The following is a 12,114-nucleotide window of genomic DNA, read 5'->3' as shown; positions in this document are numbered from 1 at the left end:
TAGTAACCTAAATTATTATGCAGCTTAGTAATAATCTTTATCTATTATTTAGAATTATTAACTACTTACTATAATAGTCTATTAGGTGTTGTTTTTACCTATAGAGTTTTATCTACTAGTATAAATCGAAGGGCCCTTCTCTGCAGCTTTTAGAGGTTACCTTTTAAAAGGTGTCTTAGGTTCTTTATAGTTAATAGCTATTCTATAATGTCCTTAAACTTATTAGTATAAAGATTAGGCTAGACTTCTGCACTAATCTTAATAGCTGCATGCGCATATTATAGCGTCTAAGGCTCTATTAGGATTAACAATTATATTGCCCCTAGTTATTTATTAATAAATTCCTCTATATTGTCCTTAGGTTTTATAGAAGGTATCTATCCTAGTTCTTCTAGCTATTATAACAGCACGTCTGCAATAACGTTCTGTTTCCTTGCTATATACTGCACCTTAAATTCCTATATGTTTAGCAGCGCTAGCTAACGCGTTATTAATGCCCTAGGTAGGTTAGTTGCACTGCAGTTTAGCTAATCTACTAGCGTTCTAGCGTTAGTTTTAACCACGAAATAGATGCCGTAGATCTAAGGGCGAAACTTCTTTAGTGCTAGCAGCATTGCTTTACACTTATATTTTCTAGAATCCTAATTTTGCTCTAAGGCTAACTATACCCCTAATTTATATTATATAGGGTGCTAACGTCCTATTAGGTTCTTCTACTAGATTACTGCTCCCTATCCTTTTTTACTACCGTCTATAGAAATAATAATAGGGCGCAAAGGCTCGTTATAGTTAATAGAGACTAATGCTAGCGCAGTTATTAGCCGCTGCTTAAGCGTAGCTATTGCGTTAGCAGCCTTAATAGTCTATTAGAAATCCTTATCTTTCTAAAGCAAGTTAAAGAGTAGCGCCGCGATAATAGCAAAGTTTAATATCTAGACTCTATAGTAAATGCAGAGCCTAATAAATATCTAGATATCTTTTAGGCTTGCATAGGTAGGCTATTCTAGAATCTTATAAACCTTCTTCTGCGCTAGGTGTCTTCTATATTTATTAACAATATACCTAATAATGCCTATGCTCTTATAGCACTATTTACTTTTAAATCTAGACGCAGTTACTCTAGCTAACTTAAGGTTTTAAAGTACCTTGTCTATATTAACAATATGCTCCCTAATAAACCTTTAGACCCTAGGTAATAACTCTTCTCCTTTATAGTCTGTCTTAGGTCCTTTAATAGTAATATTATCTATATAGGGCATGCTAGCTATAGAGACAAGATCTTATAGAATCTTTATAACAACTTATATAAATTCTATAACAGAGTTTATAGTGCCTATTAGGAGTATGCACTGCTGCACTAGCCTATAAGATAGTATATAAAACGCTATTAATAGGCAGGAGTCCTTATATAGCTCGACCTAGTTATACCTAGAGAAGAAGTTAATTAGCGATACTACTTAGCATCCTATAAATTCTTTAGAAAATTTGTTAGGGTTAGGTAGCAGGTTAGTATCGCGAATAGTAACTCTATTAATTTATTAGGCATTATTAATTAACTAATACCTATAATCTTTCTTTTTAACTAGAAACTAAGGATTGCTATATAGGCTTTTTAAGTATTCTAGCACTTCCCTATCTATGCATTCTTGAATTATATTCGCTACCTCCGCCTAAAGCTTCCTTAGGATTAGAAAATTGCCTTCTTTCTATGCCTTATATTTAATAGTATTAATATAAACTAGTAGACAAACATTATTATGCACTTATCTAGATTTAGAGAAGTTAAAGCTTAGTGCCCCCTTATAATAGTAGAACACTTCTACTAGTATTTCCCTTTCTTATAGTTATAGCTAACTTATAATCTTTATTTACTAGACCTGCTTAGCAGTTATATATTGTTCTAATAGGAATTTAGCTGTTTAGGGCGTAATATACTTAGTAAATCGCTGCTAGGATTAATTACTATTAGGCAGTTGCTATTTGCCCGCTTGTTTCTTCTAGTTAGGCTTACCCTCTACTCGATAAGGCACAACTAACGAATTATATACTAGTTATACTTTGCGTGCTTTAGACTTATATATTATTATAACTTAGTGTCTAATAGTCTATTGGAATCCTTCCTAGAAGCCTACCTCTTTTATTGCATATTAATCTTCTGCCTAGCGCAGCTATGCAAGGTTAAGTAGCATATTGTTTAAGTTCTTATCTATACACCTAGCTGCATGCAGCATATGCCGATCCTTATCTACTGCTTATAAAAGCATTAAATAGTCTGCTTGCCTAGGCTGCCTATGCCTACTTACTAGGCAGGTAGACGCAACTAATAGTTTATTAGAACTTACTATTATTAGGTCTTGCTTGCCTAGAGTCTTAAGCCTAACGCTTAGACTCCTAATCCTTTTAAAATCGTAGATCCTCGAGCAACTATACCTACTATATTGTTAGTTGCAGCTATAAACGTTATGTAAGACATATAATCTTCTAAGTAGACTATATACCTTATTTATCTATTAGCTTAGTATTAGAAAGTATATTAGGCATCTGCTAGGAACGGGTTTCTAAGTATAATTAGTGTTAATAATAATTTTAAGATAAAGAAGTTTATTAGGATCTTAATATTCCTAATAGTTACTAGGGCCTGCTAGATTATTCCTTTAAATTATTTAAATAACCTATTAGCAGCTTATAGCTAGAATAAGGCTATTTCTTATAGCATTAAAGTAATAATAAGTTCTGCTGCCTATGCTGTCTTTAAGCAAATTATGTTAAGTTTAGCCCCTAAGTCTAGTAGGGCGGATATCTTTATATCTCCAATGCTTATTAGGGCTCTAGAATAGTCTCTTTAAACGTGCTTAAACCTATATTCCTAATTATATTCTTGTTATTAGCTTATAGTTTATTCTTTATCTTCTAGCTCTATATGCGCTGCTTAGTACTATCGCAGTAGTATTAGCGTAGCAATCTATAATCTATTAGGACTTAATTTATAAGTGCCTACCCGCATAATTATACTATTATATGCTTCTATATATATATACTCTAGATAGGAAAGTATTAGGTTGCTAACTTTAAACACTAGGGCTTTATTAGGCTTAGGCGTTAGCAGTTTCTCTGCCTCGGCTTATATATAATATAGCTTAGTTATTCTCTTATATAGTTCTAGCGCTAACGCTAATAGGTCTTATAGTAAGACTTCTACTATTATCTGCAGTACTTGTTTTATAAGCGCGTTAGGGTTGCTTATAAGGTAGTTAAGCAGCCTAACTTTCTATACTATATTTAGCGTCTATTGCTCTATAGGAAAGCTATTAACTTCTATCTTATTATTAGCAGGCTTTATACTAACCTATTTATTATCCTTCTGTCTTCTGTTTTAAACTGCAGGTACATATCCTAATGCTACCTTAGTAATAGCTGCGTTTTTATACCTTATTTTAATTATATTAACTTGCATTCTTAGACTAGTTTCTATTATTATAAATTCTATATTCCTTTAGTAGTTATCTTCTTCTAGAAGACCTGCTGCTTATATGCTATTATTATCTATTATAATTATATTACTTATAATCCTAATAACTCCTTAGTTCTTATTTTCTTATTTATATAGGTTTACTATTATAAGCAGATTAACTACCTAGTGCCTACTTACCTAAAGCTAGCTCTTAATGCCCTTAATAATTAATAATATAATTACTATCCTGCTTATACTCTATACTTCTTCTTTTAAGTTTTCTTGCATTCCCTATGCTAGATAGTTCCTTAGGTTAAAGTATATCTACTTATTTTAAATTAGCTTTATATAATCTTTATAATTAGTAGCTATATATCCCTGCTTTCTACACGCCTAATAGTCTATTAGGGCCCTAGGCGCTACTAAATTATAGGTTAGTTAGTATAGTACTAGTTAGAAATTATTTATTAGTAGCGGAGCAGGCTAAAAATTAGTTATTAGTAGGGCGTAGCTAGCCGTTACTAGTTAAGTCCTAACAACACCTCGGTGCGCGTTTACTTAGTTTACTGCTGTTATAACTTCCTTCTGCACCTCTAAATTAGCTAGTAGCTCTGCTTCTTGCAGAGCCTACGCGACAAGTAATAGGTTTATTCTATTAAGCTTAACGCATAAGAATTTCTTAATTAGATTATCTACCTCTCCCTAAGTAGGCTTATGCCCTAGCAGCATCTATACTCTGCGCTCTCCCTAGGGTTACTTAAGCACCTTGTTTAGGTCTATTTACGCTAGTTAAAATAGTAGTAGTCCTATAGTTCCTAATAAGTTATTAGCTAATAGTCTATTAGAGTTTAGTCTTGCCTATTTCTTAAAAGCTAGATTAAATATTTCGATCTTAGCTTCCCTAGAGGCAACCTTGCTAAGAAAAGGCTTAATCTTAGTATAGCAGAACTCTTCTAGCTTTATTATAGTTAACTTAAATTTATTTAGCACTTTATTAAGCCGCTGCTTATTAAGTCCCTTAGTAAGGTAGAATCCTTTATATACCTCTAAGACCGTGCCTGCTTTAAGGCATCGATTAAATTAAGGCCTAAAGCTGTTAAGGTAGCTTTATAGGGGCATGTTTATTATTACTAAGCACGTTATATACTAGGCGCGCAGTAACTCCTTAGTCTCTTCTTGTTAGGCTTGATTAAGATTGCAAAATTGCTTCCTTATTACTTCCTTTACGCCTAACTAGTTATTAGCGTTCTAAGCGACTGCAAAGTTAGTTATGCTTATTTTAATAATATCTTGCTAAGTATAGTTATAGTAGCTAAGAAGTCGCGAGATTTAGTCTCTAATAGTCTATTAATAGAAGCTAGACTGCTGCTTAAGTTCCTTAAGGAATAAGGTAACATTATCCCTATTAAATATAAGGGGGACGTTAGTAAAGGGTGCTTTCTTATTCGCATAAGTATGCTAGGCATTAGCTTGCGCTATATAGCTTACTCCTCTTATAATATCTATAAGGAAGGCTTAGAGGTTATTACTAATTACTAATAGCTTATTAGTTATAGGTTGCTAGATAAAGAGGTCTAGGGCTATCTAGCCTGCTATATTTTTAGCACCTAGGGGCATAGCTATAATACTGCCTTCTATTAAGCTTATAGGACTAAAATCTTAGTTATTAGATATAGCTTAGAGCTTATCTTCGATAACTAATAGGATAAGTAAGATTAGAGCATATATTATAATTATAATAATTAATAACGTGTCCTAGAACTGCTAAAGATATACTATTTAATCTTGTTCCCTTTAAAAGGCAGTCCTAATAGACAATTAGATATGCTGCAAGGCTATAGTTGCGCAAATTAGATTCCTTTCTATTGTCGCTACTAAGGGATTATTAGGCCTATTGCTAGCTTGTCGAGATCTCCCTTGCTAGAGGGTAATCTTGCACCTGCACGCTTGCCGCGTTCTTAAGCTAGAATAGACACCTCCCTTTTATGCTAACCGGTTCTTTATACTATGTTATAACTGTCTTTTAGTTATATCTAGATAGGAGAGAAGAAAAGAAGAAAGTAAACTTATATATAGAAGTAAAAGTCTATAGCATAGCTTAATAGGTTATTAGGCTTAGTATAGCAGCAGCTTAGACTTCTAATTTAAAGAGATGCTAGTTTAAGACGCGCTAGAGATGCTAAATTTATAGTAGTAGGAATATATATAGTTAAAGTATAGTATATTATCTAACTCTCCTAACAGTCTATTAGGACTAGTCTTTTAAGCTATAAGTCTTTATTATATATATATGCCTTATATCTAGTCCTAATAGAGCCTTAAGTCGCACTAAGTAGTTAACACTCTACTATAGCATGTTCTTATATATAACTATTACTAGCTCTATTCTACGCGCTAGCTACCTACTAGTTATATATACTGCTACTAGCAGGTGTTTGCAGAACTATTGCATAGCTTTCTTATACTACTGCACCTATTTTGCTATCTATATAACGTTCCTTCTACTAGAAGTTAGGTTGCTAGCTTTATAATTAATAAAAGCCTTATAAAGTCTCTTCTCTTTAGTTATGCATTATAATAACTAGCTCTCTCCCTCTATACCTCTAAACATATTATATAGGTCCTATAGGAAGTTCTACCTAGCATGCAGCTCTATAGGGTTATCTACTACCTTATTCTACTTAATAGCTAGAAGTATAGTCGCGCTATCTATAAGCTAGCTAGTTTTATCTATATTAAGGAGTAGCAGCTCTTAGTATAGCTCTTTCTGCATTATCTCTATAAGACTATAGACTATAGAGCGTAGCTAAGGTATGCTATACTATATATAGCTATATATAATTATATCCCCTACTTATTAGATAATGCTAGCTATATTAGTATTACTATAGATCTTCTTGCTATAGGCTTATAGCTGCAGCACCTAGTCTATAGGTATAGGCTTGCTACTAAATGCAGTAAGCATTATAAAGCTAGTAACTATCTCCTATACTAGCGCAACATAGCTCTGCGCCTAGTTCTCTATATCCTCTTAAGACTACCCTTCTATCTCCTAAATCTCTATAATCTGCTTCTTCTAGGCTTGCATAGCACTATATAGCACTAGCATCTTAGATATAGTAATAACTACTAATAGTATTATTATATATATAAGAGGGCTCTTCTAGCTGTAGTTCTAATCGACACCTAGCATAGCTATTATACTAATAAGGGCGCTCTTATAGTAGTTATCTCCTAGTTAGTAGTTAAGCAGCGAGACAAGAAATGCAAGGACATAGCGTTCTAGCTCTTCCTCCCTCTATTTATCTAGCTTGCTTGCACTATTAAGCTCTGTTTTGCTGTCCTAGTAGTAGCTGTTGCTATTACTATTGCTATTACTGTTCCTTCTATCCTATAAGGCTGCAAGCAAGACCTACCGAATCTTCTATAGAATATATATCTGCCTAGCTATAAAGCAATATTATAGCTTTGTCTTGCTAGCACGCGTTAATATTAATTTGCTATCTATCTCTAAAGCAAGGTAGCTAACATTATCTACTATACTCTCTATATTTGTTATAGTATCTAGCAGTTTATAGGTGCGCTATATATAGCAGATAATTAACACCTAGTACCTGCTATACTTTATTATTATTCTCCTTATCTAGAGCAAGTTAAATAGCTTCTTATTATCTACTGCCCCTACCTTACAGCGCTTAATAAAGGTTATAGCTAGCAGTCCTACTACCTTAAGCAATAATACTTGCTAAGCCTTCTAGATTACTATCTCTATAGCCTAGCATACTTTAGCAAGTGCCTATTCTCCCTTACCTAGCCTATAGAGCTGTTACTATAGCTATGTGCAGTTAAAGCTAGCTAAGTAGCGCGCCTATTAGGTTCTCTACAGCTATTAGTGCTAGATAAAGCAGTTATTATCTAGCTTAATCTAAGCGTACGCATCCTTGCAGGCCTTTTCTATTGCTATAGTACTCTAAGTAAACACTATCTTAAGGGCGCGCTATAGGCTACCTTCTTTATTAGTAACTTCTTACACATTCTTATTACAAGGCTTTCCTATCTTAAATAGCTAACTAAGCTATCTAGTAGGCTAGAACTTCTAGCACTACACGCCTACTATCTATATCTAGCTGCCTGCTAGAGGTTATGCGCCTAGGTAGGGCTGCCCTCTCTTGCGCAGGTTGCTCTATCTATGCTCTTTTCTACAGTAGTTCTATATATTCTGCAATCTGCGCACAATATGCCTACACTACTCTACTCTATACTTAAGTCTATCTTTATATAGCGGTAGATAATATAGTAGTTGCGCTCCTAATAGTAGGTATATAACATCCTCTAGACACGCTGCCTATCCTGCAAGCGCTTAGGCTATAGACGCAATTACTCTCTATAATATAATAGCAAGCTCCTAGTAACTACTATCTAGGTATAAGGCTAGCTGCAACAATAGTATACCTTGCTAGTAGCTCTTGCAGATAGCTATATAGTATATAGGCAGATAGATAAATATGCTGCTAAATAACTCTATAGGTATATATTAGTATACTCTTATTAATAGAATCTATATAGATGCTGCTAGTAATTAACGCGTGCTTATTTAAAGTGTTATTTTGCGTTAATTGCTTTTCTAGGTCTATTAACGCTAGTTAGCGTGTGCTATTATGCATCTATGCATAGCCTAACTTTTATAGATAGGCTGTCTAGATCTTAGGGGCCTCTTCTCTGCACCTCGCCTATTATCTTTATAACCTTATAGCTAGCTAGTATAATATACCTATCTAGCATATATTAGTTTACTGCGCTATATAAAGCTGCTAAGTAATTTAATAGCAGCGCTTAGAGCTTTTCTCCCGCTAGCAAGGCTGCTTTTACTAGCAAGTATAGGTATAAGCTACTAAATAAAGAGTATAAGAAGCTATTTTTCTACTAGGCGTCTATATAACGCTTGCAGCGCAATCTAGATGCCTATCTATATAGCGCAGGGTAGCTAATCTCTAATCCTACTAACGCTAGCGTCTATAAGCCTATCTTTATTGCCTACTCTATTCTGTTAGCTATCTAGCTGCTGCACAAGATACTTACTAATAATGCTCTCTCTAATAATAGCTAGGACTACCTTATCTGCGCGGCTTAGTTGCTTGCAGAGGAGAGCATTATAGAGCTGCTGTCTACATAGAAGTTGTCTCTAGCGCCTATATTTTAACGCGCAAAGCGACTAGCACCTACTATATAGGCCTTGTTACTAAAGCATGCTTATATAGAGGCGCTTAAAATGCCTATAGTAAGCCCTTAACTATTAGAAGCAGCTAGCAAGTTAGAGGCATAGCTAGATAAGCAGCTAGTAGAGAAATAGCGCACAATTACTATAGTTACTAACAGGAACTATAACGCTAAGCAGAGGCGTATTAAGGACTATAAAGCTGCGCTAATTAAGCGCAGGCTTAACCTAGGTCTTATAGCGCCTAATATAAAAGTAACTAATAAAGAACTTAGCACTTATATTGCTATACTAGTTAAGAATTAAGCTATAGTATTATAGCTCTTTAAGCAGAACGCTATAGACAGGCACTAGAGGAGGACTAACTTCTATAATGCTGTTAGAACGCCCTACCTTAAGGCTTGCAACTTTCTAGCTAAGGCGCGCGCACTTAGGAGTCCTTTATCCTAACAGCACGCTGCGCACTTCCTGCAGGTCTAGCAAAAGCGCAGAGAGCTCTTTAGCAGCAGCAGCAGAGTAGCAGCGCACTATAACGCTAGCTCTTTGCAAGTGCAGCACGCGCACTTATCTTTAGCAGAGTCCTTATAGCAAGATAGCATAGTAAGGATATTCTATGCTACCTAGGAGCGGTATAATATCTATAATAAAGTAATAAAGTTAGTATATATTAAGTATAGGTAGGCGCAGGCGCTACTAGGCAAGGTGCTAACTAACAAGCTAGAGCAGATTAAACATAGCAACAGCCTTATTAGTAATAACAAGAGAAGTCGGTTTAGCAAGGGCTAATACTAGATAGAGGCTATAGACACACTTATGCTGCTTATTAACTTAAATCCTAATCCCTCTAAGCGCAAGCGCGACAGCTTTAGAGATTATACTGCTAGAGTAGTTAAGTAGTACTGCATTACTAAAGGTCTAGGCTAGAGCATACTACTAGTTATACTAGAGGATATAATATATAAGAGCTAGATTAAGTAGAATATCTGCTTATAGGGCATTAATATCTTTATTAAGCTAGTAAAGAAGGAGCGTCTAGATATCTGCGTTATAGCTAAGCAGTTTAATAAGTAGTTAGGCCTAGATAGCATTGCTAGGGGCAAGATTAGAGGGAAGATAGCGCTTAGCATTAAGATTAAGCCTCCCTAGGCACTCTACAGCATAGAAGAGGTAGAAGATAGCAAGGAGGATAGTAAGGAGGATAGCAAGGAGGACAGCGCTAATAAGAGTAGGGCAGTAGACAGGCGCGTTTAGATTACGCAACTGCTAGTCTGCTCCTAGCGCGCACTAGCTGCTCCTCTACGCTAAATAATACTGCCTAAGCTGTTTAAAGCTATGCTACTATACTAACTTAATAATCTAGCCTAGACTAGGTCTGCTTAATAATACTTCCTTCTCCTAAGACGCTCTTAACTGCGCTATAGTAAGGAGAACTCTTATCTACTATCTTATATTATAGCTAGTTGTTAGTTTATACTATAGGCTAGGGTGCCTTTACTCTTTTACTTACTCTCTTCTGCTGCCCTACTTTAATTAACTACTACCTACCTTTTATAGTACTTAACCTTCTCTAATACTATCTCTCTCTCTCCTTCCTATCTTACTAACTCTCTACTCTAACTGCCTACTCTTAGTAAGTGCGCGCTATCTACTTTACTGCGCGCTGCCTTATATTCTACTAACTCTTTATAGCACACTATAACTACTTCTGCGCGCCCTTCCTAGGCTGCTAATACTACTATCTATTAGCTTGCGTCTGCTATTACTCTCCCTAACCTATTTAAGACCTCTCCTGCTCTACTATCTACCCTACCTGCTAGCGTTATTAACACCGTAGCTAGCAATATTATCTTCCTAGGCGCTATGCTTAGAGTTAAGAACAACTCCTAGAACACTAATATTAAGACTGCTGTCTGCCTATATACCTAGCGCGACTCCTCTACTAGCTATATCTAGGTTCTATCGCACTATATATAGACTATACAGCGCACTTAGGCTTACTAAGCTCTTATTAGCACTAGCATTCTAGACCCCTTCCCTCTGCTACTACCTGCCTTGCTAGCTTAGTGCGTCTAGAATATGCTTAATAACTTTCTTAATACTACCTATATAGCTCTTTAGCAGCGCTACTTCTGCATAATCCTTAACCTTATCTATAGTAAGCTGCCTAACTAGCATGCATTCTTTACTAGCATATAGCGCGCCTCTTGTTACCCTATCTATATTAACAAGATGTGCTCCTATAGCGTCCTTGTCTAGACCCTTAACGCCGCAGTTGTGCAGCTAGATATTGCAGGTATACCTACTCTTAACAACACTAAGAAGTAGTAGTAGTTCTAGCGCACTGCGCTTTATATCTAGTAGAGCTCTATCTATACTAGCTATTTAGTCTTATAGTAATAGCATATATTATAATATAGTTATTTGCATAGTAATAGGCTAAGCACTAATATTATGCTAAGGTGCACGCTCTTTATTAGTTGCACAGAGCAGGCTTTCCCTTCTTATACTTCTACTCCTTACTAACCTACCTGCTACTTAGTAGAGTTAGGATATAGATAGATAGGCTCTATAATAATAGTAGATAATATTATTATCCTTCTACCCTTATATATGTTGCATAGTGCCTGCTTACTTATCTTTATAACGCAACCTAAGCTTTATACTCTGCAGTCTTCTAATTATATACTATGCATGCATATATATTATTATAGCGATTAAATATAGCTCTCCTTTTATCCCTCTCCTTCCTCCTACTTCTCCTACTAGTTCCTCTACTATTCCTCTAATAGACTAGCGCTATAGTCTATTTCTCTATGCTAGCCTAGGTTTGCGCTACCTATAAGCCTCTTGTTAGAAAGGCTAACTATGTTAGTTATAATTAATCCCTAGATGCCCTTTGCGCTATGCAGATAGCCTAGCTAAAGCTAGGCGAACGCGTTCTAGACCTTAGCTGCATAGGAGGCAGGATTGCTGCTCTAGCTAAACAGATAGTAGGCAGTAGATTAGTAGTTAGGCTAGATAGTATATTAGGCTTTCTTACTATTAATGCACCTGCTTATCTCGCAAGCTATAGCCTTACTATTACACTAACTAGCACTCTAGCACAGCACGTCTATCTTATTAAGGATAGCGTTACTAATAGCAATATCTATAAGCAACTAGCCTTAGTAACTAGCAAGCTAGCTTCCTAGAGCGTTACCTTCCTTATCTATATTTTAGAGATAGTTCCTCTAGAGCAACGCTGCAGTCTATTCTAACGCCTAAAAGGCATGCTTATACTAGCTAGCTATATCTTTATAAGTATATTAGCATGCTTTACTAATAAACTAATTACTAGTTCTAAACTTCGACTTTCTATCTAGTTTAGATTATTACTATATATAGAGGTTCCTAGCAGCTTTCTTATTACTACTCTTTCTATGCACTACTCTATAACTATAGCTAACAA

This window comes from Boeremia exigua (assembly GCF_020726555.1).
Source record: "Boeremia exigua strain MPI-SDFR-AT-0100 chromosome Unknown C7974scaffold_12, whole genome shotgun sequence".
NCBI lineage: Eukaryota > Fungi > Ascomycota > Dothideomycetes > Pleosporales > Didymellaceae > Boeremia > Boeremia exigua.
The sequence above is the reverse complement of the archived record's forward strand: the minus strand, read 5'-3'. Positions refer to the sequence as shown.